The 25,674-nt window shown below is 49.6% G+C and overlaps 1 protein-coding gene across 5 annotated transcripts in view; it reads left to right on the top strand.

Annotated features, from left to right (window-relative positions):
* HPCAL1 (hippocalcin like 1) overlaps positions 1–25,674 on the top strand; it is a 124,887-nt gene that overhangs the window by 28,794 nt on the left and 70,419 nt on the right. Inside the window, exon 1 of one of the 5 annotated variants that reach the window (XM_054476318.2) lies at positions 7,374–7,488. The exons of the other annotated variants lie outside the window; for them this stretch is intronic. The gene's annotated coding sequence lies outside the window, so the exon portion shown is untranslated. Of the gene's footprint in view, positions 1–7,373; positions 7,489–25,674 lie in introns of those variants that run through there. 5 annotated transcript variants of the gene reach the window in all.

Raw genomic sequence — 25,674 nt, 5'->3', positions numbered from 1 at the left:
CAGGCTGGTTGAGTCAGAGCTTCTGGGTGCGGCCTGGGGGTGCGGCAAGCCCACCCCTGCATTCGGAGAGCCTTAGCAGGAAGCCTGTTGCTTGTGCCTCCTTTGCAGCCCCAGCCTCTCTCCAATTCTCTGTGTCTCGCCATCTTGGCTTCTTCCTCATCCCGCCTCTCGCTCTGTCTCGTGGCCTCCCATCTGCTCTCCCAGCTGCGGGAGCGGTTTCTCTAAGCCTCGCGAGTGACCGCACCCTCTTACTGCATGGGGGCCTTGCCAAGAGCCTGCAGAGTGCGGGGCAGGCTCTGGGGACAGCCTGGACTCTCCTGCCTGCCCCCAGGTGCCCCCGGTCCAGCCGTAGGGTGCTGGCTGCCTGTTACTCAACAGGTCCGCTTCTGCTGCCTCCTGAGCCCACAGGCGCCCTTCCTGTCACCCGAGCGCCCTCTCCTTCCTCACCTCGCCACCTACGCGTCGCCACCCCTCCTCCTGCGTTTCCTCTTGTCTCCCCGGGGAGCTCGGAGTTCTGCAGGCACAGGGCTGGCTCCTTTCTTCATGTCCCTTGTCCCACAGGGCACCGTTTCTGAACCCAGGAGACACTCAGGAAACCTTGCCGGTGGAACGGATGCAGCAGCGAGGTTTTCCGGGGCAGGAACTCCCTCCCAGGAGCTTTTCCACGGCCAAGTGCTGGCCGGTGGTGGAGCTGCGCTGAAGTCAGTGTGTGCTTTGGGCCCAGCTGCACTGTGCCCGGGGTCTAGGGATGTGTGTGAGGCTGTCGGCCCCCCACTGCACGCCCAGCTGTCAGGGGCGTCTGTCTCTTCCCCCCATGCATCTTTCTCCCCCTCTGGCATGGTGTTTCTAGTCTTTTGTGGACGGGGACGTAAACAAGCCGCCATCGACTGCTTGGTGACATTGGCCAGTCCTGTGGTGGCCCCAGCTGGGCTTGCTGCCTGTGTGTGGTGAGGGTGCCCTTCTTGTCACCCGTTGTCATTTACGAGACAGCCCTGTGTCACCTGTTGATTCAGAGGGAGCTCTCCTTATCACCTGTTGTCATTTATGAGCCCTGTGTCACCTGTTGTTGCTTCACAGGGAGCACTCTTTGTCACCCATTGTCATTTATGAGTCCCGTGTCACCTGTTGTTGCTTCACAGGGAGCACTCCTTGTCACCCGTTGTCAGGTGTACTCACTTTGCTTCTCCCTTCCTGCTTTTGGGGATGATCACAGGACAGTGGCTTCAGAGGGGAAGTACCTTGACCTGGCTGAGGTCACATCCAGAGCCTGACTGCTCTCTCCACCCACCCATGGTCCCGTCGGCTTCTTCCCCCTCCTTCTCCATCTGATCTGAGCATTTACCATTTCCTTCCATTTAAGCTTCATCTGAGTTGCATCATGATGTTCTCCTTTTTTCAAAGTTCCATCTGCCCACAGGTTTCCATTTTCTCTAGAACTCTCCTCCTTCCTCTCTAGCCCCTGGCCCGCCCCTCTGCGGTTCTCGGGAAGCCCCTCGGTGCCCCCTGCCCCTTATCTAGAACAGCTTCTGCCTAGGGTGGGCAAGGCAGGGTGGGAGGTGGGGGGTAGCTGTGCAGGGAAGGGGTGAAACGGGCCCCTGTACTCCCTAGCTGGGCTGCAGGCTTGGAGGAAAATAAGAGTCAGACGCTTGTTAAAACGGTGAGGACAGCTTTATTGGAGGAAAATGCAGTCGGGGTTGACCTTATCAGCAGGGGAGAGATCAGCTCAACTCCTAATACAGCAAGGAAGGGACAGAGCTGGGAAGTGGAGTGGGCTGGGTGAGTGGAAAGAGGCTGCGAGAAGACATCACAGGTAGGGGGATTCTTGCCAAAGGCGGGGGGGACTTTGATGTCAGAGGTGGGGATGAGGACTGATTGGATCTCAAGGGTGGTCAGATGTGAAGGGTGTGGGAGTCTCACTAAACTGACTAAGCAGGATTCTTGCTGAGACTGGGCCAGGCAGGCTGAAGACAGGAGGCAGAAAGAGGGCTCAGAGGAGCCTGAGTGAAGTTTGATCTTGGGGTGAGGGGTGCGGGGGGAGGGGCGGGGTGGGTCTTTGTTGGGGCTCTGTGGGAGATTTCAGGGCTCACTGGATGTGCGGGGCACAGTGGGCCCTGCCTGAGCCCCATGACGCCTGGACACTGCCACCAGGGTCCTGACCTGCTGACGGTCTCTGCAGTGGGTCTTTAATCAGCCTCTTGGGCGTTGTAAATGCTAGACAAAGATTCTTCTCTTTTTAAAGTTTGCTAATTTCCCTATGATAAAACTAATGCATTTTCACAGGAGAGACTCGGGAAATTACCAAGGAGCGTGAATCAGGTGGTCACAATGAATTGTGGACGTTTGTGTCTGTCTTGGGGAACCGGTGTAACGTTTCTCTATCTGATCTGTGCTGTCTGTTGGAGGTCAAGGAGCCAGCTTGGCCTCACAACTTCCTCCTTTCAGCAAAGTCAGGAGGCCATTCCCTCCAGGGATGGGTGGACTGCAGCCTCTTGGCACCTCCCGGGGTCCTGCTGGCAGATGCACCACCGCCTGGCCTAAGCCAGCCTCCTGTAGCCCAGCACCTTCTCTTCCCACGTGGGCAGTTGTGTTCCCATGCAGACTTTCCTGGAATTCCTCTGTGCTCTCAGAGCTGGTGTGTTTTGGTGTTCAGCTGTGGCCATTTTGGCTTTGAGTTTGATTTGATTTTTGAAGAAAGTTTTTATTTCTTTACCCAAATATTCTATGTCTCTTCGGTAAGACTGGAAAGCACAGAAAAACAGAGAAAAAATTCCCCCATAACTACCCTCCCCACCTCCATATAACTTTTATTAGCATTCTGAGCTATACCCCTCCAGACTCATTTCTGCCTCTCCAGAGGTGTGCATAAAGTCTAGAAACATAGGTGAAGAGACCTAATGCCATCAAAAACATCAACCTGTAAAGGAATAAAATAATGTCATTTGTGTCCAGATTTTATAGATGCTTTGTAGATACGTGTAACAGAAATGTGGGTATGTTTTAGCAAAAATAAGAACATATTTTTGTTTTATTTTGATTGATTGTACTATAAAGACCAGTAGAGCATTACAGAGCCAGCCCAAGCCCATCTCTCCTCTTCTCCACTCTTTTCTTTCCCCAGTGACCAATGAGCCACTCTGCGGAGTGAAGTGGGGATCATATTTGTGCGCGTTTTATGCTCTTGCCACACATGTGCGTAGCCTTAAACAAAACATTAGTTTTTATGTGTTAGAAATACTCATAAATGGTGGCCCGGGCATGGTGGCTCATGCCTGTAATCCCAGCTCTTTGGGAGGCTGAGGCAGGAGGATCGCTTGAGGCCTGGAATTCAAGACCAGCCTGGCAACATAGCAAGACCCTGGTTTTTTTTTGTTTTTTTTTTTTAAACAAACAAACAAACAAAAAAACCCAACAACAGTTAGGTGGATGCAGCATCATGTACCTGTAGTCCCAGCTCTTCAGGAGGCTGAGGTGGGAGGCTCTCCTGAGCCCAGGAGTTTGGGGTGATAGTGAGCTGTGGTCACACCACTGTACTCCAGCCTGGATGACAGAGTGGAGTGAGACCTTGTCTCTAAAAAAAGAGAAAAGAAAACAGAAAGAAATACTCATAAATGGTATATATACATCACTTTGTAATTTGTTCTTGACTACTTTGTCAACAATTTTTAAGCTGTATCCATGTTGATACATAGATGTGGTTCATGGTCTTCTTTTTTCTCCTTTTTGTTAACTGCTGTATACAATTCCATTGACTTTTTATTTTTTTATTTTTTTAGGCAGGGTCACGCTCTGTTACCCAGGCTGGAGTGCAGTGGCACGATCTCAGCTCACTGCAACTTCCACCTCCCAGGCTCAAGCGATCTTCCCATCTCAGCCTCCCGAGTAGCTAGGACTACAGGTACATGCCCGGCTAATTTTTGTATTTTTTATAGAGTCAGGGTTTTGCCAAGTTGCCCAGGCTGGTCTCGAACTCCTGAGTGCAAGTGAGCCACCTGCCTTGGCCTCCCGAATTGCTGGGATTACAGGCGTGAGCCACTGTGCCGGCCCCCATTGTCTTAAGAAGCCATCGTTTCTCTAGTCATATACAGTTAGGTCACTTCCATTTTTTCATTATTATAAAGAGTGCCATATGAATATTGATCCTCCTTGAGTGCCGTGGAAGGAAGCCTCTAAGATGCCATCACTGGTCCCCACATCCTGGTCTTCACACCCTTGTGTAATCCCTTCCCTTTGGTGTGGGCTGGACTTAACCGACTTGATTCTAACAAATAGAACACAGCAGGAGGGATGGGACATCACTTCTGACATCAGGTTATAAAAAGACTGCAGCTGCCAGCTTGGGTGTTCTCTGTTGCCCTCTTGGATTGCCAGCTCTGGAGGGAGCCAGATGCCATGTCTCAAGGCAGTCCTGTGGAGAGGCAGGCCTACATGACAAGGGACCAAGGCCTGCCAACAACCATGTGAGTGAGCTTGGAAGCAGATCTCCATCCTCTCCCCACTCCCAGCTCAGCCTTCGAATGAGACTGCTGCCCTGAAAACAGCCAAGGGGAACCTCATGAGAGACCTTGAGCCAGATTCCCAGCCCAGAGAAATTGTGAGATAATGTTTGTTGTTTTATGCTGCTGACTTTTGGAGGGTCATTTGTTACACGGTAACAGATAACCAATACGAGCACCCCCTGAGAATTCCTTAGAGGTCTAGAATATTTAGCAGTGGAATTGCCAGGTGCTATGGTATTCTCATGCTCAACAGTACTGTTTATTACTAAATTCATCTCCAAGGCATTTATGGCAGTTTCACTCCCCTCTACAAGGGTCAATGAGCTCCTTTTCCTCATACCTCTCTGGCACTTGTGTTGTCAGACTTTAACATCTGAACACTCTGATGGGTGTAAAATAGTATCTCATGATTATTTGAATTTGTACTTCCGTAAGTTCTGGTGAAGTTGGACGTATTTTCAATACATTATTGTCCTTTCTGCTTTCCTCTGCTGTAAATTAATTGCATGTTCGTATCCTCTGCTGTAAATTAATTGCATGTTCGTATCCTCTGCTGTAAATTAATTGCATGTTCATATCCTCTGCTGTAAATTAATTGCATGTTCGTATCCTCTGCTGTAAATTAATTGCATGTTCATATCCTTTGTCCAGTCTCCTTTTGGGTGGATTATCTTTTTCTTAGTGATTTGTAGATTTTCTTTTTTTCACTCTAGAGACTAATCCTTTGTCAGTTCGTGCTGTTTTATACTCTGCTTTTTTCAGTTAGCAGCGTATTGAGAATGTTCTTCTATGCCAATGTATACATCATTTTATTGGCATTCCATTGTGGAAATGGGTCATTTATTTATTTAGGTGGACGTGTAGGTTGTTTGCACTTTTGCATTAGTAGGAACATGACTGTGTGTCAGTCAGCTGGGCTATGCTCTGGTACTAATGACCCTCCAAATCTTAGTGGTTTGCAGCAATAAAGAGTTCTTTGTCCCTCAAGTGACATGACCCATCACCTGTTGGTTGTGCCTCTGCTCTATGATGTTGTCCCTCAGGGAGCCAGGCTTTCAGAGCTGCCCCATCTGAGACACTGCTGGTCTCATGGCAGAGGGAAAAAAGATGGTGGAACAACATAATTCTATTTCTGTTTTTCCTCTTTAGAGACAGGCTATTGTTGTGGCACCCAGGCTGCAGTGCTCTGGTGCTATCATAGCTCACTGCAGCCCCGGAGTCATGGGCACAAGTGGTCCTCCTGCCTCAGCTTCCCAAGTAGCTGAGACTACAGGTGTGCACCACCACACGTGGGTAATTTTTACTTTTTATATTTTTTGTAGAGATGGGGGTCTTGTTATGTTGCCCAGGCTGGTCTTGCACTCCTGGCCTCAAGTGTTCTTCCCACCGCAGCCTCCCAAAGTGCTGGGATTACAGGTGTGAGCCACTGGACCCAGCAGGAACAATACACCTCTTAAAGCTTCTGCTCAGACATGGGAATGGCCATGTGCTGCATGTCAGTTCCCATCACATTGCATTGGCTGAAGCAAACCCTGGGGTCCAACCAATGTCAGCGGGGTTGGAAGTAGACCGCTCCCATAGGGAGGCCAGGGAGGGAGGATTTTGAGCCAAGACCACTCACCACGTGCTGCGATGAGCAGTTGCCTCCCCCTCCTTTCGTGTCTTCGTGCCTCCTCATGTATTCTTACAGGTAGAATTGCTGCATTAGGAATATGCATGTTTGTAAAGTATTTACTATTTATTATGTCAGCTAGGTTTTAACTGTCACTGCATTTGCTGTGAATTATAGGTAATTATTCATCCTGATGACCATTTTAAAAAGAAGAACAATATTATTAGGTAGAAATACTCCCTGGCTCCCCGGTTGCCCACCGTGACTATAACAGCATATCTAGCTTGGCAGTTTTCAAATTACTTCCATGTTTTATTTACTTCTCACAGCCTCCCTGTGGGGTTGCAGGTGCTTCTCCACTCCTCCACTGACAAGGTGCCTGAGGCCCAGAGACGCTGAGAAATGTGCTCTGGGCTGCACAGCTGGGGATGAGGTGAGACCCTGGCCCTGCTCTGTTCTGGGCTCTTTGGAGAAAGATTCCACTCTGGCCTTTGGAGGCTGTGGCTAAGATCTTCCCCCAGCCCCTTCCTTCCCACCTTCCCTCCCTGCTCTCGTGCACTGTTTTTCGCTGTGCTCAGTGGCTGGTTTCTCAGTCTCCCAGGAGGTACAGGCTGGTCCTTAGGAATGGTCTCTGTCAATGTTCCCGGCAGTACCTCCGAGCCTGCCCTCTGAGGATGGGTCGGCCATGGCTGCGCCGGCTTAGTCTGTATTTAGGTATCACTGACTATCACTGGACTTGGGGAGGGGATTTACTATTTTTAGAGAAAGTCAGGGGAGCTCCATAAATCCTGTTAGTCAACAGAACTGCAGAGAGGTGGCTGTTTATGAAGGAGGGTGACTTTTTTAGAAGTGGCGCATTTAGAAGACCACATATTGTATCATTCTGTGTACATGAGCGGTGCAGAATAGGCGATTCTAAAGAGACAGAAAATAGATTCGTGATTGCAGCGAGTTGGGGGGAGTGATGGGGAGCGACTCCTAAGGGGCACGGGGTTTCTTCTGGGGGTAATGAAAAGTGTTCTGGAATTAGGTAGTGGTGGTGGCTATAGGACCTGGTGAATAAACTGAAAACCACTGAATCATACCCCTTAAAAACACACAAAGCAAATTGACAAATTATTGGGAGGCAACATAAGAGAATGGGGTGTGAACTTTGGATCAGGGCGGCCTGGATATCAGCTGTGTGGTGTTCAGATTGCGTAACCTCTTTTGAGTCTCAGTCTTCCTGTCTGTAAAGTAGGGATCATTCCTTCTTCGTAGGTTTGGCGTGAGACTCAGTGAGATGAAGTTTGTGGGTCACTTGGCTGGGGCAGGTGTCACGGAGCGGGAGCTGTGATTGTTCAGCCACCTACTCTGTGCCCAGAAAGTGTTGGCGACCAGGTATGTATGAAGTCAGTAAGCCACAGTCCTGAGTTACGGGGTAGACCCCACATGCACCTGGAATCAGCTTGTGAAGACCCCTCGACACTACATGCATGGAGGGTGCGCGTTGGAGAGCTCAGCTCCATGGATTCCATAGAGCTTTGAGGCGTATCCACAAAGTGTCCAGGAAAGGTGGCGTCACCTCCACTTGATAGAGGAGAAAGCAGAGATGGAGGCAGCCAGAAGCATGGTGCAGTGGTGGGGTTTGGTCATTAATTTGATAATCACATGGAATACAAGCTAATGTTTATTGAGTACTTACTGCATGCCCGCTACTGTAACTAAGTGCTTTACTCCTGTTATCTCATTTAATTCTCAAAGCAGCCCTGTGGCACTGAGGTGGCTGGAGATGGAGGGATGTGTGGCTGCCACCTGTTTGCCAGGAAGCAGCGGGATGGGAGTGAGGGCACAGACAGACACACATGCCAGGACTTGGGTGCACAAAGCTGGGTGCCCGTCATTCATTATACTCATCTCTCTGTTTTATATATATATTTGAAAAAAATTTTTTTTTTAGATAGGGTCTCGCTGTGTCACCCAGACTGGAGGGGCAGTGGCACGATCTCGGCTCACTGCAACCTCCACCTGCCGAGTTCAGGTGATTCTCCTGCCTCAGCCTCTGGAGTAGCTGGGATTACAGGTGGGCGCCACCACGCCCAGCTACTTTTTTTTTCTTTTTGAGATGGAATCTTGCTCTGTCGCCCAGGCTGGAGTGCAGTGGCGCGATCTTGGCTCACTGCAACCTCCACCTCCTGGGTTTAAGCAGTTCTCTGCCTCAGCCTCCCCAGTAGCTGGGATTACAGGCGCATGCCACCACGCATGGCTAATTTTTGAATTTTTAGTAGAGACGGGATTTCATGCCTGGTTAATTTTTTTGTATTTTTAGTAGAGACAGAGTTTCACTATGTTGACCAGGCTGGTCTTCAACTCCTGACCTCAAGTCATCTGCCTGCCTTGGCCTCCCAAAGTGCTGGGATTACAGGCATGAGCCACCGTGCCCAGCCATATTTGAACTTTTTTACAGTAAAAAGTTTAAAAACCAACAATCCTATGAGGTAGGTCCTCTTATTTGTGCTTTATAGATGGGGAAATAGAGGCACAGAACATGTAAGATTACACAGCAAGATTCGGAGATAGCTTGCCACGCTCATACCCGGCAGGACGTAACAACAGGGCTGGCAAAACAGGCCCCGGGCTCGTGGGCCTCCTGGGGTTCCTGCACGTTGAGGCCTGAGCCCCTGCGTGTGCCCAGCGGAGCCAGCACTCTCCCTGTGGTCCTACTGGGCATCACAGGTGTGCATGTGAGGGGTCTGGGGAGGGGATTCTTGGTTAGTCTGGGCTTCATGACATTGGGATGGAGTTCTTTCACTTGGTTTTGTTGATCTGGTAAAATCTGTGGTCCTGTGATATCACCTTGCTTCTCATAGTGCGAGCCTTCAAAATTTAGACTCAATTGTGGGGTGTGCCTGCACCGCCTTCCCCCATCCCTGCCTCGGCTCCTCCCCACAACAAAGCGGAAGGAAGACATAGACCCGAGGCACTTTAGCCCCTCAGCCAGCTGTGTGGCTTTGGAGAAGCGGCTTAACCTCTCTGATCCCAGTTACCTGTCTTAAACAGGAAAGATATTAATACTTCCTTCATTGATTACTGGAGCTTCTTGGTGTGCAGTGTCTAGGCTGCTTTCTAACCGTGTAAGGTGTAGCCACAGTATTGTAGGGCCTGTTGCTAAGAACTGTGCCACTATCTTGATAAACATGTTTTCCAGGTACTGGTGGTGGAATTTTCTAGTTATTAATGTGCCTTTAACGTTGGATGACTCAGAATATCCCTCAGATAGTAGAAGAGGCAGCTTTGAGAGATCCTCTGTAGGAGGGCACAGGAACATCCCAGGAGGGGGGTGTCATACCTGTTGGCACCATGGGGATGCAGGCTCAGAGGGGACCAAACTTTCCAGGGTCACGCAATCTGTAAGCGGCAGAGCTGGGATGCAACTCCAAGCTTGCTGCTCTCAAAGCTTTGCTTTCAAACTCTCACAGGGCTTCCTTTCACATTGAGTCTTATCCCTAAGCACTGTTGGAGAAGAAAGTCTCCAGGCTGCAGGGCCCCGCAGTTCCCTCATATCCCTGCCCTTCCAGCCAGCCCACGCCTGGGGCCTGTCCTCCCCTGTTCCTGAATCCCTGTCCTGTTACTGCCCTCTGGGTAAGACAGTGCTCTTATAATCATGCCTCATGCCGAGTTCATGAAATTAACTCTCAAACTCCTCTTCTCTGGGTTAAATTATTTCACTTTTTTCCCTTCCTCATAGAATATCGTTATAAATTCTAGATACTATATTGGATGTGTAATAAAATCAGAATAAATTACATGTGATGGCCACTGAACTAACCTCCCTTCATGTGTCTGGAGGCAGGTTTTCAGTGGAGTTATGCTTTAAATTGGCTGTCCTGGGTGATTTTTCTTAAAGCCTAGGTTGACTACTCGAGGGTCTAGATTTATAATAGAAATTGTGGGCTGGGGTGCAGTGCTGGGGTGCTGGGGTACCTGTAATCCTAGCACTTTGGGAGGCTGAGGTGGGCGGATCACTTGAGCCCAGGAGTACGAAATCAGCCTGGGCAACAGGGTGAAACCCCATCTCTACAAAAAAATACAAAAATTAGCCAGACATGGTGGTGCATGCCTGTACTCTGGAGGCTGAAGCGGGAGGATCACCTGAGCCCAGGAAGTCGAGGCTGCAGTGAGTCATGATTGTGCCACTGCACTCCAGCCTGGGCAACAGAGCAAGACCTTATCTTAAAAGCAACAACAACAACAACAACAAATTGTGGCATAAATGTATGCATGGAGGTGCTGAGGTCCTTCTCTATAGTTAGGCTCAGGAATGACCAAAGGGTGGGGGCTTTAGGGGAAGAGACGGGGGTCTTTAAGCAGAAACTCTCCCCTCAACACAGGAAAGCCACTGAAGGACTTCAGAAACCTAAACACGAGCCGTGGTCTTTTCTAAAGTGGGGAGGGATTCCCTCCTGCCTAGGTTATGTTGCAAGGCTGCCCGAGAGAGGGTGGAAGGGGGCAGGAGAGCGGGCGTTGGCTGGGTCCAACGCTTCCCAAGAGATGTGACTGTCTTAAAAGCAATACCTTCCTGATTACCATGGGAAAAATTCAAATGTTTTGAAAAGATCTACAAGTTTGGGGTTGAAGAAGTCCTTTATTTCAGAGTTTCTCTGGGCTTGGCATGCTGGCTCACACCTGTAATCCCAGCACTTTAGGAGGCTAAAGTGGGAGGATCACTTGAGGATTGCTTTGAGGCCAGCCTGGGCAATACAGTGAGACTCTGTCTTTAGATAAAGTTTTTTTTTTTTTTTTTTTTTTTTTTCTTTTTTTTTAATTAGCCAGATGTGGTGGTGGTGTGCTCCTGTAGTCCCAGCTACTTGGGAGGCTAAGTTGGAAGGATCACTTGAGCCCAGGAGCTCGAGGCTGCAGTGAGCTCTGATTGTGCTGCTGCGCTCCAGCCCGGTGACAGAGTGGACCTTGTCTCTAAAAAAATAATAATAATAAAAATAAAGCTTTGCTCCCCATTTCATTTAGATGGAGAGTTTGTGGGATTCGAGACAGATTTTTCCTTGCTGAGTGGTTATCATTAACCTGTTGAATAAGCAACAGGCCGAGGTGGGGACCCTGCCTTGCCCGCCTCCAGGGGCACACTGCATTCTTTGTGGAAGTGTCCCTGGAATGCCACAGCCCTGCCTTCTGTGCAAGGCCAGCCGGTCTGGGTCCTGGGATATAGCCACATGTGCAGTCCGTGCCTCCAGTGCGCAGCCTGAAGGGGAGGCGTACAGAAACAACGTAGCTCCAAGAATGACTGATCAGCTCAGCCTGGGGGAGGGTGGGAGGGGACTCCCAGGGAGCGGGGCTCGTGCTGGACTTTGCAGGATGCCAGACTTTTGGCAGGGGAGGAAATTGGGGTGAAAGCATTCCAGGCCTAGGGAACAGCGCGTGCAGAGGTGCTGGCTGGAGGAACCCCGTGTGTTTGCACCGTGCGCTGAGCTCCCTCTCATGACTCTCATTCTTTCTCGTTGAGTTTTGTTTTGTCACTCAGCCGGAATCCTGGGCAAAGAGAGGCACAATCTGTTCCCGGCTGGGCCGGCTGCCCTCCAGTAGCTACGCAGGATGTTCTGGCCGGCCTCTGAGGATTCTCTTCTTCTGTCCATCTCATGGCTGGAGACCAAGCCTATGGCCTGTGGGTGGCAGTTGGTACATCTCCCCGCTGCATTCCTCCGGCCCCTTTTTGGACAGGATGATGCTCCCTGGGGCCTGGCTTTGGAGATGGCCAGCTCTGGTTGAAGCTTCTGTCTTCTGTGTGGGATATCAGTGCCCTGCCAGCTGTTGCAAGTTTTAAACTCGATGTGCCTATGGATGTGTGTGTAGAGTCAGGGTCCTTCCCCAGCTCCAGGCCCTGTGTGTTTCTGAGTGGGCCCGCAGCTCTGACGTGCAGTGGGTATGCACTGGCAAGGAGTGCGCTGTCACAATATTAAAATAACTTCCATGGTAGTTGGTAAACAGCCCCATTCCCTCTCTCAGGACCCTGGATGTCTAGCACACCATGGAGGCCTGCCCCATCCCCGTAAAACATACCACATTCAAATTGCTTATCTCCTCTTCCCCTGCCACTGAGCTGAGAAGGCTGATCTCAACCCTCGGAGTAGTGACTCTCTTCAAGGAGCAAGATGATGCTAATTCTCACTAGCATGTGAAGGACTGATAGCACCGTATCTCCCTCCAGGACTCCCGGGTGGGAGGTGGGTGTTTGAACAGTGGTCCACTCGGCAGGCAGGTGAGCCAGCCTAGTTTGCCCACAGACTTCCATGCAAGTGATTCCTGCTGTTCCCTGGGTCTTCCTTTCTTTTGCTTCTGAACTTGGAGGTTTCTTGAAGTCTGGAGGATTTTTAGGGTGGGCATGGCTTTAGGTGGGGCCTCCGCTGTATGGGTTTGCAAGCTGCCACTGCTTTGACTGCAGACACTGGATTGATTGTGTCCAATGCCAAGTCCAAGAGATCAGGCTGAAACCAGGCTAAATTTGAAGAGCAGAAACAAAACTCATCCTTGCAAAGGGACTTTTAGATCAGTGGCAGATGGCATAGAAAGTCTTTCTGCTATTCTCTCGTGCTGGGCATGGCTCAGGGCTGAGGGGAGAGAGGAGAGATGAGGACAGAAAGAGAAGAGGGGGCAGGCCTCAGGGATGAACACATGGCCAATGGCTGTGCTCTTCCCAAGCAAGCAGTTCTGGAGTGAGGCTCGGGCCTCCATGCCTCCTGGGAGGCTGCATCTCTTGGGATATAGAGAACGCTGGCTTCAGACCCAGCAGGAGTACCGGCGGCTGTGTGGTGCATCCTGCACAGAGCTATTGCTTTCTAACTGGGTTACTGAGCTGTGGAAGGAGCAAGGATGAAGACTCCCTTATTAAAAACTAAACAAAACACGAAAAAGCCAGAACAAGACAAGCAGACGGTTGAGGACTGCAGTGAACTCATTAACCCTGCAGCTTTGATCTTGAAGGCTCAGCCGCTCCTGGCTCAGAGGACCCTGGGGACGTGGTCTTTGATGCTTGCTCTCCCCATAGGCATCACTTCGACCAGCGTCTGTGTGGGGTGTGCAGCAGCCCTGAGCCAAGGATTAATTATGTAACAAGCCCAGATCCCAGCCCTGCCTGAGCAGGCCATGTGCCAGCAAGGGGGGCCCCGAAGTGCCACTAGGCGCCTCGCGATTAGCATAAGGCCCGTTTATCCAGGAAGCCAGAACCAGTGCACGTCTGTTAAGCGCATGCACCGCGCGGCGATTCCGTAGTTGTATAGTGATTGTCTTTATGGAACTCCAGAATAGCTTCTTAGATATCACTCTTCAGGCCCTGAAATGGAGCCCTGTGCAAAGAAATGAAGAAAAGCTATCGGGGCATCTGCAGCCACTATTATACCATCTGGCAGCTCAGAAATATTTTATAAGCAAATGAGTAAGATGGGCGTCCCACACTCCACAGTACTCTGCTCCCCCTTCCCTTCCTCCCAGGACTCGCTCTGTCTTTGTCTCTTTCTCTGTGTCTGTCTGTCTGTCTGTCTCTGTGTGTCCGTTTCTCTCTCTCTCTTTCTGTGTGTGTCTCTCTCTGTGGCTGACTTTCTGTCTCTTTCTGCTTCTATGTGTCTGTCTCTGTCTCTCTCTTTCTGTGTGTGTCTCTCTGTGCCTTTCAGTCTCTTTCTACCTCTCTCTATGTGTCCGTTTCTCTCTCTCTCTTTCTGTGTGTCTCTCTGTCTGTGCCTTTCAGTCTCTTTCTGCCTCTCTCTGTGTGTCTGTTTCTCTCTCTTTCTGTGTGTCTCTCTCTGTGCCTGTCTTTCAGTCTGTTTCTGCCTCTCTCTGTGTGTCTGTCTCTGTCTCTCTCTGTGTGTGTCTCTGTTTCTGTCTGTCTTGCTCTCTCTGTTTCAATCTATCTCTGTGCCTGCTTGTCTGTCTGTCTCTTTCTTTCTGTCTCTCTGTGTGTGTCTCTCTCTCTGTCTTTGGGACAGACTAGAGGAACCTTTTTCCCAGGAGTGATGATACTGTATTCTGCGTTTTTGCCACTTGCTAGCTGGGTGACCTTGGGCGGCTCTCAAGTTCCCTTATCCTGGGTTTCTTCATTTGTAAAATGGAAGCACTACTTCACAGTGCTGTGTGGGTCAAGATGAGATGAATGTGACCTACTATGGTACTATTTATTATTTGTCCTAGAAAAACTTTTTTTTTTTTTTTTTTTTTTTTGAGACAGGGTCTCGCTGTCACCCAGGCTGGAGTGGTGGCACAATCTTGGCCCACTGCAACCTTGACTTCCCAGGCCCAAGTGATCCTCCCACCTCAGCCTCCCAAGAAGCTGGGACTACAGGTGCGAGCCACCACACCCAGCTAATTTTTGTATTTTTTGTAGAGACAGGGTCTTGCTATGCTGCCTGGGCTGGTCTCGAACTCTTGGGCTTAAGCGATCCTCCCACTTCAGCCTCCCAAAGTGCTGGGATTATAGGCATAAGCCACTGCACCCATCCAGAAAAACTTTTAAAAATTTTGTGTTTTAACTTTTTCTGAATATAAATGTGATACATGCATGTTCACTATAAAATAGAAAATATAAAGAAACTAGAAAACTATTTATGACGCCCCTCCACCACCACAAAAGGGGCAAGGACTGCGAACATTTTGCCGTATTTTGGAAGATTTCCTAAGTCGCACAAGCACACAGATGGTCTGTTGATCCAAACCAGTAAGAATAATTGTGGGAATAAGTGGAAGTGTGAGTGTGTGGGTGTGTCTGAGTGTGTGCCCTGGGGGTGTGTGTGTCTGTGTATGTGTGAGAGAGCCAGGCTGTGTGTGTGTGTGTATGCATGCAAACACTTATGTGCAATGCCTTGGGGTCCTCAGACCCCCCTTGGTCCATCAGGTACTGGCTGCCTCCCAGTAGGACACTAGCACAGCTGCACTTGTGTCCTTCTTTGAGAGGGGGTGAGGGGGAGAAAGTTGGGGAGCAGCAGTGACTGCTGATGTTGTGGGGGCCATGGGGAGCCTCCTGGTGTTCTGTCTCAAGAGGCTCTGGGGATATGGTGGGAGAAGCCCTCATGCCAGAATTGGGAGGGGATGGAATGGGACTGACCCCATCACAGCCCACATGCCTCATTCAGGGCTTGGCTGTGGAGTCTTGGGGGAGGTGCTCCTTCATCCTCAAATGTTAACTTTGTCTGCCTGGCCCCAGTCCCCTCTGTGACTTTTTTCCTCTTTCAATTGGGAGGCAGTTCTGTCTTATAGAGATGTTTAACCCTCTAGGTCTCCGTGCAGGCATTTGTGTCGTGAGCCAGTCAGGCTATAAATGGTCCATTAAAAGCACTGTCCAGTTGACATAACCGGTCTACCAGGCTGAGACCCACAGACCCGGGACTGGCATTTATTTATGGGTATGATGTGCAGGGAGAGTGTTTTCCAGTAGCAGGCGTTGGCATCATCAAACAGAACGAAATGTACTGTGTTTTCACCATGATAGTACCAAAACGAGACTGCGAGAGCTTCTCACTTCTCTCCCCTTCCTCCCCTTTCTTCTCCATGTCTTTGTGCTCCTCCACTGCTCCCTCCCCAATGCAGACAGCCCCTGGCTCCCGCCCCCCACCCTCCTCCTTCTTTCTCCTTCTAATTGGGGTCAGGACCACCCTTGAGGATGTTAGATTTTAAACATTTGTTCCTCTTGTCACCCCCCACCCCACCCACCCACCCCAATTCGTTTCTAAGGGATTTATATTTGCTTGCAGAGTGGTGCAAACTGTTTTCATCCTCAGAGGAGCAGAGTGCTCATTGATGAGTTTGGCATTACTGGGATTCACTTTCAGAAGTCTCTGGAGTGCCCCACACCGCCCCCGCAGGTGCTGGAGTTCAGCCCAACACACAGGCCGGCCTCAGTGAGAGTGAGTGTCTGCCTCCCTGGCATCAGTGACCCATACGGTGGGAGCCTGTTCTTTAGAACAACTTGCTCCTTCCGTCGTTGGCTTGGTCACCCAGCCCCCGGCCCACCCTTTTCTGAGCATGTCGTCCACACGAGGCAGAGCCCTGTCTCAGAGTCTCATGGGGAGCGGGGCCATGAGCTGGGGCTGACTTGGCTGACAGCGATTTCCTGATGGTATAAAATGTGCCCCCCAGCGCCTGATAATGGTCACTACGCCTAAGCTCCAGCCCCAGGTGTGGACCACTGTGGGGCAAAGGTGGGTGTGGGGAGGAGGAAAGAGGTTTAAAATGGCCACACCCACTACTTCTCCTTTGGAAGTGCCTCCTGCCACCCTGGGGTCCCAGGAGCTGATCTGTGGGTGTCTGTCCCCAGCACCCACCCTGCTCTTCCTTCAGGCCCAGCTCTGGCTGTCTGGGCCATTCTGGCACTGCTCCTCACAGGTTTAAACACTCCGGCAGCAGCCTTTCCCATGGTACTGTGTCTGTGGAGTGGGGTTGGGCATTTTCTGAGGCCTCCTGTGTTTCACTGGGATCCAGTATGAAGCCTGGCACGGAGTGTGGGCCAAGTCGGTTTAATGTTTAGCTCCCCAAACCCTTCATTTCCATGTCCTCATTAATTCAGACAAGGTTGGGTTTAGCAAACTGTGTCTCAAACATAAGAAAATGCAGCGTGGGAATGGGGGAGGGGAGGAGTGCTGTAGAAGGACCATTTCAGAAGCCCTGGTTTACAGGAGAAAGATTGGTATCTTCGTAAGTCACTCTTAAGCTTGCATTTGTTCATGCTTTAACACAGTGATTAGACACCTACTGTAAGCCTAGCATGGTGGGGATATAAAAGCAAGATCAAGTTCAAGGGGGCAGGGATTTAGGGGCAGTGAGACAGACCTCTTAATCACTTATTTTGTACACATCAGAGCAGTGACATTGTGTTTCTTTCAAAATACTAGGGGCCAGCCCGGGCACGGTGACTCATGCCTGTAATCCCAGCACTTTGGGAGGCCAAGGTGGGCGGATCACCTAAGGTCAGGAGTTCAAGACCAGCCTGGCAACATGGTGAAACCTCATCTCTACTAAAAATACAAAAATTAGCTGGGCATGGTGGTACACACCTGTAATCCCAGCTACTCAGGAGGCTGAGGCAGGAGAATCACTTAAACCCAAGAGGCGGAGGCTGCAGTGAGCCGAGATCGCTCCACTGCACTCCAGCCTGCATGACAGAGCAAGACTCCATCTCAAAAAACAAACAACAACAACAAAAAAACTCTGGGCCAGCTGTGGTGGTTCACACCTGTAATCCCAGCGCTTCGGGAGACCAAGGTGGGGGGATCGCTTGAGCCCAGGAGTATTTGCCCAGCCTGGGTAGCATAGCAAGATCCTGTCTCTACAAAAATATTAAAAAAAAAAAAAATTAGCCAGGCAGGGTGGTGCATCTACAGTCCCAGCTACTTGGGAGGCTGAGGTGGGAAGATCACTTGAGCCCAGGAGTTCGAGGCTGCAATGAGCTCTGATCCTGCCACTGCACTCCAGCCTGAGCGACAGAGTGAGACTCTGTCTCAAGAAACAAAACAAAACTCTGGATTCTGGCCTTCTCCTGGGAAATCCAGATTTGTCTTGTATGATGTTCCTTGAACACATTTAGTCCAGCAGCCTGCCTTTCCAAAATTATGTCTACCTCTCACGGTGCCCAGTAGCTTTAACCAAAGAGCTCAGTAAAGGGCCTGTCTGAATTCAATCACATTCAGCATCTATTTCAGCATTTTATTAGCTTTCGATTAAAGCAGCCACACATTTGAGCCTGATGGTCTTATTGTTTTATGTTGTTCCTTTTGCACATTTCCTGCTTGTTTATCTTTGTGGCACTGGGGCATGTTCTTGGCTGCAGTAACAATGCTGGCCACGGCAGTGCAGGGTTTCCAAATTTCTTCCCTTTATTAACAGGCAGTAATGGACTCTGAATCTTCAAAAATAAATTTTACCTACTTTTTCTCTACCATAAAAGTCATCCATACTTATTAGAACATCTCAAACATACTAAGAGGTAAGAAGGAGACAAAAAATAATATTTTGTCACCCCTGCCCAGGTAACCACTCTTCTATTTGAGTGCTTGTAAGAAGCGTGCTTTTCCAGTATTATCTGACCTGGCAGGGAGTTGGGTAATTGAAAAAGATTATTAAAGAGGGGATCATAAAAATTATGTAGACGCTGGGCGCGGTGGCTCACGCCTGTAATCCCAGCACTTTGGGAGGCTGAGGCAGGTGGATCACGAGGTCAGGAGATCAAGACCATCCTGGCTAACACGGTGAAACCCCATCTCTACTAAAAATACAAAAAAAATTAGCCGGGCATGGTGGCGGGCACCTGTAGTCCCAGCTACTCAGGAGGCTGAGGCAGGAGAGTGGCATGAACCCGGGAGGCAGAGCTTGCAGTGAGCCATGATCACGCCACTGCACTCCAGCCTGGGTGACAGAGCGAGACTCTGTCTCAAAAAAAAAAAAAAAATGATATAGACATATTGAGCATTTTGTTTTGACATAAAATGTTTCATTTTCACATAAAACATGCATTTATTCCCCATCTCTTGATACAGGGCCAAGACCTCTCTTGGATTATGGGTCCACTGGCTTCTGTCCTGATATGTCTTTTTTGCATTATCCACACTGTTAATGCATTTTCTGAGATTCTCAGTTTCTGTTTCTGTCAAGTAAAGTAGGAACTAGCACCAAATCCTTGCCGATTTTGTATACCGCTGATGTTATACAGTTATTTTGTTCATGCCTAATTGAACAGCCATCTTCCCCCATTCAGCTGTGTTTCATAAAACCAACTCCTTTTAATTCCTCTTCCGAGGGTTTGCATAAAATTTAATTAATTTAGGTAATTACATAAGTACTACCAGTATAAGCAGGTTTGGAAACAAACGTAACTGAGTCTTGGTGGGCTCAGAGTGCACCTGCCCGAAGGGTCCCACATGCTGTATGCACCCAGAAGAGAACAGAGCATGCCCCATAGTCCAGGGGCAATTAGGCGAAGCAGCTAATGAAGTCTGCTTTCTTCTGGCCTTTTAAAAATCTATGTCCTTTTTTTTCTTTTTTTTTTTTTTTTGATGCAGGGTCTCGCTCTGTTGCCCAGGCTGGAGTGCAGTGGCATGATTATGGCTCACTGCTTCTTGGGCTCAAGCAATCCCCGCACCTCGACCTCTTGAGTAGGTGGGACTATTAGGTGCATGCCACCATGCCTGGCTAATTTTTGTATTTTTTGTAGAGACGGGATCTCACTATATTGCCCTGGCTGGTCTCGAACTCCTGGGCTCAAGCGATCCATCTGCCTCAGCCTCCCAAGTGCTGGTGAGCCACCACACCCGGCCAAAATTTAAAACATTTGTGCCTCAAAGAATACTGCCAAGAAAGTGAAGAGACAGCTCACAGAATAGGAGAAAATATTTGCGAATTGTATAGATTCTAGGCTTGCATCTAGGATATATAAAGAACTCTTACAACTCAATAATAAAAGACAACCCAATTAAAAAATGGGCAAATGACTTGAATAAACATTTCTCCAAAGATATACAAGTGGCCAAGAAGCACATGACAAGATGCTCAAAATCGTTAGTCATGGGGGAAATGCACATGAAAACCACAGCGAGATATCCACTAAGACTGCTAGAATCAAAAAGTCCTATAAACTCCAGCAGAGACGAGGAAATGGAGAAGGTGGAACCCTCATACGCTGTTGGTAGGACGAAAATGGTGCAGCCTCTTCAGAAAACAGCCTGGCAGTTCCTCAAAAGCTTAAATCTGGAGTTACCATATGACGTAGCAGTTGCACTCCTAGGCATGTAAGAATGAAAGAGAAATGAAAACTTACACATAAATGTTTACAGCAGCATTATTCATAGCAGCCAGAAAGTGAAAATGACCAAAACGTCCATCAACTGATGAATGGATAAACAAAATGTAGTCTATGCATACAATGGAATATCACTGAGCAGTAAAAGGAATGAAGTTGAGATTCATGCTACAACATGGACCAACCTTGAAAAGATATGCTAAGTGAATAAAGCCAGTCACAAAAGACCACATATAATACAATTCCATCTGTGTGAAATGTCCAGAATAGGCAAATCTGTAAAGACAGAAAGCAGATTATTTGTTGCCTGGGGCTGGGACTGGGAGGCTGAGGGGAAATGGGGAGTGGCGGTGAATGGGTATATGGTTTCTTTTGGGGAAGATGAAAATGTTCTGGTCAGGTGCCATGGCTCATGCCAATAATCATTGCACTTTGGGAGGCCGAGTCAGGAGGATTGCTTGAGCTCGGGAGTTCCAGATCAGCCTGGGCAACATGGTGAGACCTCCATCTCTACTAAAAAGAAAAAATTAGCCAGGTGTGGTGGTGTGTGCCTGTGGTCCCAGTTACTCGGGAGGCTGAGGTGGGAAGATCGTTTGAGCCCAGGAGGTTGAGGTTGCAGTGAGCCATGATCATGCCACTGCACTCCAGCCTGGGCGACAGAGCAACACCCTGTCTCAAATATAAAACAAACAAACAAATAAAGAGTAAAATTCTCCCTGTCTTAAAAAGGGGGCAGTGGTTCTTTACAAAATTGATCATGGTGATGGGCGATGGTTGCACAGTTCTGTCACCATTGAGTTCCTTCCTTCCTTCCTTCCTCCCTCCCTCCCTCCCTTCCCTTCCCTTCCCTTCCCTGCCTCCCTCCCTCCCTCCCTCCCTTCCTTCCTTCCTTCTGTTTTCTTTTTGACAAAGTCTCACTCTCACCCAGGCTGGAGTGCAGTGGTGCGCTCTCAGCTCACTGCAACCTCCACCTCCTGGGTTCAAGAGATTCTCGTGCCTCAACCTCCCAAGTAGCTGGGATTACAGGTGCGTACCACCACACCTGGCTAATTTTTGTATTTTTAGTAAAGATGGAGTTTTGCCTTATTGGCCAGGCTGGTCGCAAACTCCTGACCTCAAGTGATCCATCTGTCTCAGTCTCCCAAAGTGCTGGGATTACACAGCCAACCATTGAATTTAAATATGTGAATTGTATGGTATGTGAACCACAAGTGTTCTGCCTATCCATATACCTCCCACCCACCTTCCCTCTCCCCATCTCACTGTTCTGGTAAGGGAGGTTCTTGCTTTCCTTTCAGCCTGTTTGGGACCTTCCTTCCTTTTTCCCTTCCCCATCCCTTGTAGCCCCTTCTCGAGAGAGAGAAGACACCTTGATTCCCACCCACGCTCTGCTAAAACTTTTCCGTTCTAGTCTTAAATCTCTCTTTCTTAAGAGCTGATTTCCCAGTAAGGGTTTATGTTTGGAGCTAAATTAATCCTCCTGGAAGCAGTTGAATTCATCCTCCAGCAGCTGTGCCATCAGCAGAGGCCATGCATGCTGGGGCAAGATCCAGGCCTATCCCTTCCTCTGCAGTCCCCTGGGGATGTCTGGGATCTGGTTCCTTGGTTGGGCCACGCTTAGCTCTCCTCCTCAATGCCAGGGTGTCAATGCCAGGGTCCTGTCTCAATGCCAGGGTGTCAGGAGAGCCGCAGTAGCCAGCTCAGGCCCCCGCAGGGAGAGATGGGGAGGGAGCTGAGGGCCTGGTGCCCCCCAGCAGGAGGGACCTTTGGAGTCTTTCTCGGCTCTGCCCAGGCCTTCTGAGCACACAGAGATCACTCCAGCCAGCCCTCTGCCCTCTCTGTAGCCAAATGAAAAGACTCTTCTAGTCTTTCTGGCCAACTAGTAAGCCCTTTAAAGGTGGGTACCATTCCTGACATTAGAAAAAACTCAGAGCCATTTGGATACTGAATACTTTTTGACATGCACTGGTCACTGAACGAGAAGACTCTTCATGAAAATGATGCTTTGTCAGCTCTGTAGAGAAAGGCGATTGGAATTTTGGTTGACCAGGTTAGGATAAGGGAAGAATGAATCTCCAGTGTCCTGAGCTGGCAGGCAGTCGTGCCGATGCAGTTCTCATCTCTGCTGTTGATTTGCCAGGAGACTCAGAAAAAGGCCGCTACGCCTTTCTGCACCTCAGTTTCCTTATCTGTCAAATGGGCAGTGTTTTGGGCGTGCTGGGCACAGGCTTGTCTGAGAACCAGCTGAGGCCTGTGTAAGTGTGTTGCACATGGGATCTACTATTATTCTTTATAATATTAATACCGAGGACACTTAACACCTGCAACAACAAGAACAAGCACAGTCTCAGAAGGAAAGCCCATCCTCTAAATGAGTGCCTGTAGTGCAGAGAAGCCCCCAGTGCCGTCCTTCTCTTTCTGCCGAGCTCCTGTGCCAGTGCTGTCGTGGGGGGCCCTGTCTGCAGGTGTGGGGATACTGGTTCAGGGCCAGTGGCCCCTGGCAACTGGTTTATCTTTTAGAGAAGGCAGGACTGAAATGATCAGCTTTCCATGTAGGGCCAGACTCTGGGCAGGTTTCTTTTTAATTTTTTTTAATTTTTTTGAGACAGGATCTTGCTCTGTCACCCAGGCTGGAGTGCAGTGACATGATCAGGGCTCACTGCAGCCTCGACTTCCCAGGCTCAAGCAATCCTCCTGCCTTAGCCTCCCCAGGTAGCTGGGATTACAGGCGTGTGCCACTATGCCCGGCTAATTTTTTTGAGTTTTAGTAGATGAAGTCTCACTATGTTGCCCAGATTGGTCTTGAACTCTTGGACTCAAGCAATCTTCCCACCTCAGCCTCCCAAAATTCTGGGATTACAGGCATGAGCCACCACACCTAGTCTCAAATAAAATTTTATTGGAACAGCTACACTCATTTGCTTTATGTCATTGTGTCCGGCTGCCCTCATGCAGCAGGCGGAGATCTGCTGACCCCTGGTCTAGAATGTGGAATGCTGGATCCCTAGGTTGAGGGACTTTTTTAATGGTAAGTACCCATACTTAGATCTTTTTTACTGTGGTTTTGTGATGTGATCTGTCATCTCCTCTGGGCTTGCATTTCTCCAGTGACAAGGCGCTCACTCCTCCCGCGGCGATGCGTTCCAGCAGTCGAATTATATAGTTCTACTGCTTAATCCTTCCTTAGCTTGCTCTTCCTGAAGCCTCAACTCACTCATCTTCCTTCTCAACCCCTCAGGCCCAGCAGAAATCCTCTCTGTCTTCTCCAGGCGCAGCCCTTCAGCCATACAATCCTGCATCTCCTCTTTCTTCATTCCAGAAATACGTTCTAAGGGCCTCCTGCATTTCAGGCACTTCAGAGGACCTTCTGGAAGCTTCCCAGGGCCTGCTTTCTTCCCTGTACTGTAAGGGGACACTTTGCTCAACTGTTTAGTTGAACAGAGTCTTCAATCTCTTCTAGCAAATTCTGGGCTGAAACCAACGTTGACTTGGCCAAATTAAGGCCACAGTCATGGTCAGCCACCTTCCAGGTTGACTTGCCAGGGTGTCCTGGAGGGATCGTTGGTTTTTTTTACAGAGGTAAGGCTCCCAGGGCTCATCACACAGCCATGGCCGAGGTGTCGGGACTCAAATTCCGGGCCCTTGGCTGTGCTTCTCACATTCTTTCCATTGTCTGATGCGCTGAGGCAGAGACAGGAATTTTAACTACTCAAAAACTACTGTTTACGTATTTTACTTTGACTTCTTTCTGAGTTCTTGCATAGGCTTCAAGGAGGGAGGATATGGATGTGAGCCTATTGTACAAATGCCCTGGGTTTTCCAAATGTGTCTGATCTTAAATACACAGCCCTACATGCTGACCTTGTGTTAGAACTTAATGATGCGACGTTTGCTTTGCAAACTGTGGTCCCCTCCTCATAGATCCTTCAATTCAACAATTGAATTCAACAAGCCCCCGGGCACCCACCGTGCACCAGGCACTGTGTTAGGTGCTGCAGAGATGAAGATGAGGAGGATGATGGCCTGTGCCCAGGCAGGAAACAGACTAGCAGAAGGACAGGAAGCAAAGTGGGCATGTGCACCACGTGTTTAAAGCCCGAGGGAACAGCTGGTAGGATCCTCCTGGGGCTAGGTGGTGGCAGCAGCAAAGAGAGGGGACATTTGAATTGGGCTTTGAAGGGTGCATAAGAGTTTACTGGGACAGCCACACCACTGATTACTCAGAAGTAGGTGGGCTGTGAATCTTCAGCATTCTGGAAAATGTAAAAAGTTGTTCAGTGGGCAGCAGTAAAGAGGGTTTCGTTTTCCTGGAGACATTGCTGCAACTTTGCTGGCTTATACAGGGACACCCAGAGAGCAGCTGGGAAAATCAAGAACTGTGTCACCTCCTCCGTTCTTGCCCACTGTCCAGGGCTCAAGGAGATTGGGGAGCAGTTTGCAAAGGCATTTGAAGATTAGGCTCCACAGAGATGGACACTTTTTTTTTTTTCTAAATAGATACAGAGTAACCTTGTGAAGGTTTCTTTTGGGTCTGAGTAGGGGACGCACAGGGCATGGCTATGAGGGTCTCAGAAACTGGTACCTACTTTCCTCTTATTTGGCACCGGGAGCCCCTGCCGGAGGACACGTTCTAGTGACAGCCTCGGGCTCAGGCTTGGAGAGTGCATTCTCTTCCCCAGGAACACTAGTCACAGCTCAGTAATTTACCCCAGGGATCGCACAGAGTAGGTGGGATGGTATTGATTTGTGGGCCTTTTGGCAAAACATACTCATTCCTAACTGGCGAGGGAACCGCCAGTTCATTTATTCATTTGCTCTTCTGAGTCCAGCAACAACCCTATGAGGCAGGTGTTATCTCTGTTTTCTGTTTAAACTGATGCCCAGCAAAGTAGGGCAATTTGCCTAAGGACATGCAGCTCCTAAGCACTAAACCTCGCACTCACCTGGAAGAGAAGACAGGAGGGGCCTATAGTGAATCATAAGCGCAGCGCGAGAGTGTTAAAGGTCACAGGACGCCTCTTAGTGCCAAGGGAGTCCGTGGTGGAGACCCCTTTTGCCTGAGGGATTGGGGAGGTGGTGGTTTTGAACTGGGACTTGAAGGCCAGACTGGGGTAAGAGCAAGAGGAGAAGCTTGAGGGAGGACGGTGTGTACCAGGACGGTGGGACTCAGAGGGTGGTGGGGGGCACATCCACTGTCCCCTTCCATCCTGCAGCCACTCCCTGAGGTGGCATTTCCTTGAATGACAGGTGAGGAGCCTGAGGCACGGGAAGATTAAGTAACCAGTCCTAGGTATAAGGTGGCATTTGAACCCAGGTCTATCTGGCTCCATAGCCAGGCCCCGTGCCCCACACACCACACCACCTGGTGCTTGGCCAACAGGAAATCACGGCCCCCAGTGTGTAAGTCAGGGAGGCGGAGGTGCTGAGATGCTCTCACCTGTGGGATCCCGGGCCCAGCCATGCTCTTGGTGTCCCCTCAGGCCCTGGCCTCCCCGCTCCCTCCAGGTGGACCCCTGCCTGCACACCTGTCTGTTCTCCCACAGACTCCTCCCTGCGGGGCCACCCATCTCCAAATCCCAGCTGCATATTTGCATCTGTAGAGTGTTTTAAAATAGTGATGGTAGCCTGGGCAACATAGAAAGACCCCATCACCCCCAAAAATACAAAATTAGCTAGGCGTGGTGGCACATGCCTGTAGTCCCAGCTACTTGGGAGGCTGAGGTAGGAGGATACCTTGAGCCCAGGAGGTTAAGGCTGCAGTGAGCTATGATTGCACCACTGCACTCCAGCCTGGGTGACAG

This window comes from Pongo pygmaeus, chromosome 12 (assembly GCF_028885625.2).
Source record: "Pongo pygmaeus isolate AG05252 chromosome 12, NHGRI_mPonPyg2-v2.0_pri, whole genome shotgun sequence".
NCBI lineage: Eukaryota > Metazoa > Chordata > Mammalia > Primates > Hominidae > Pongo > Pongo pygmaeus.
The sequence above is the reverse complement of the archived record's forward strand: the minus strand, read 5'-3'. Positions and strand labels throughout refer to the sequence as shown.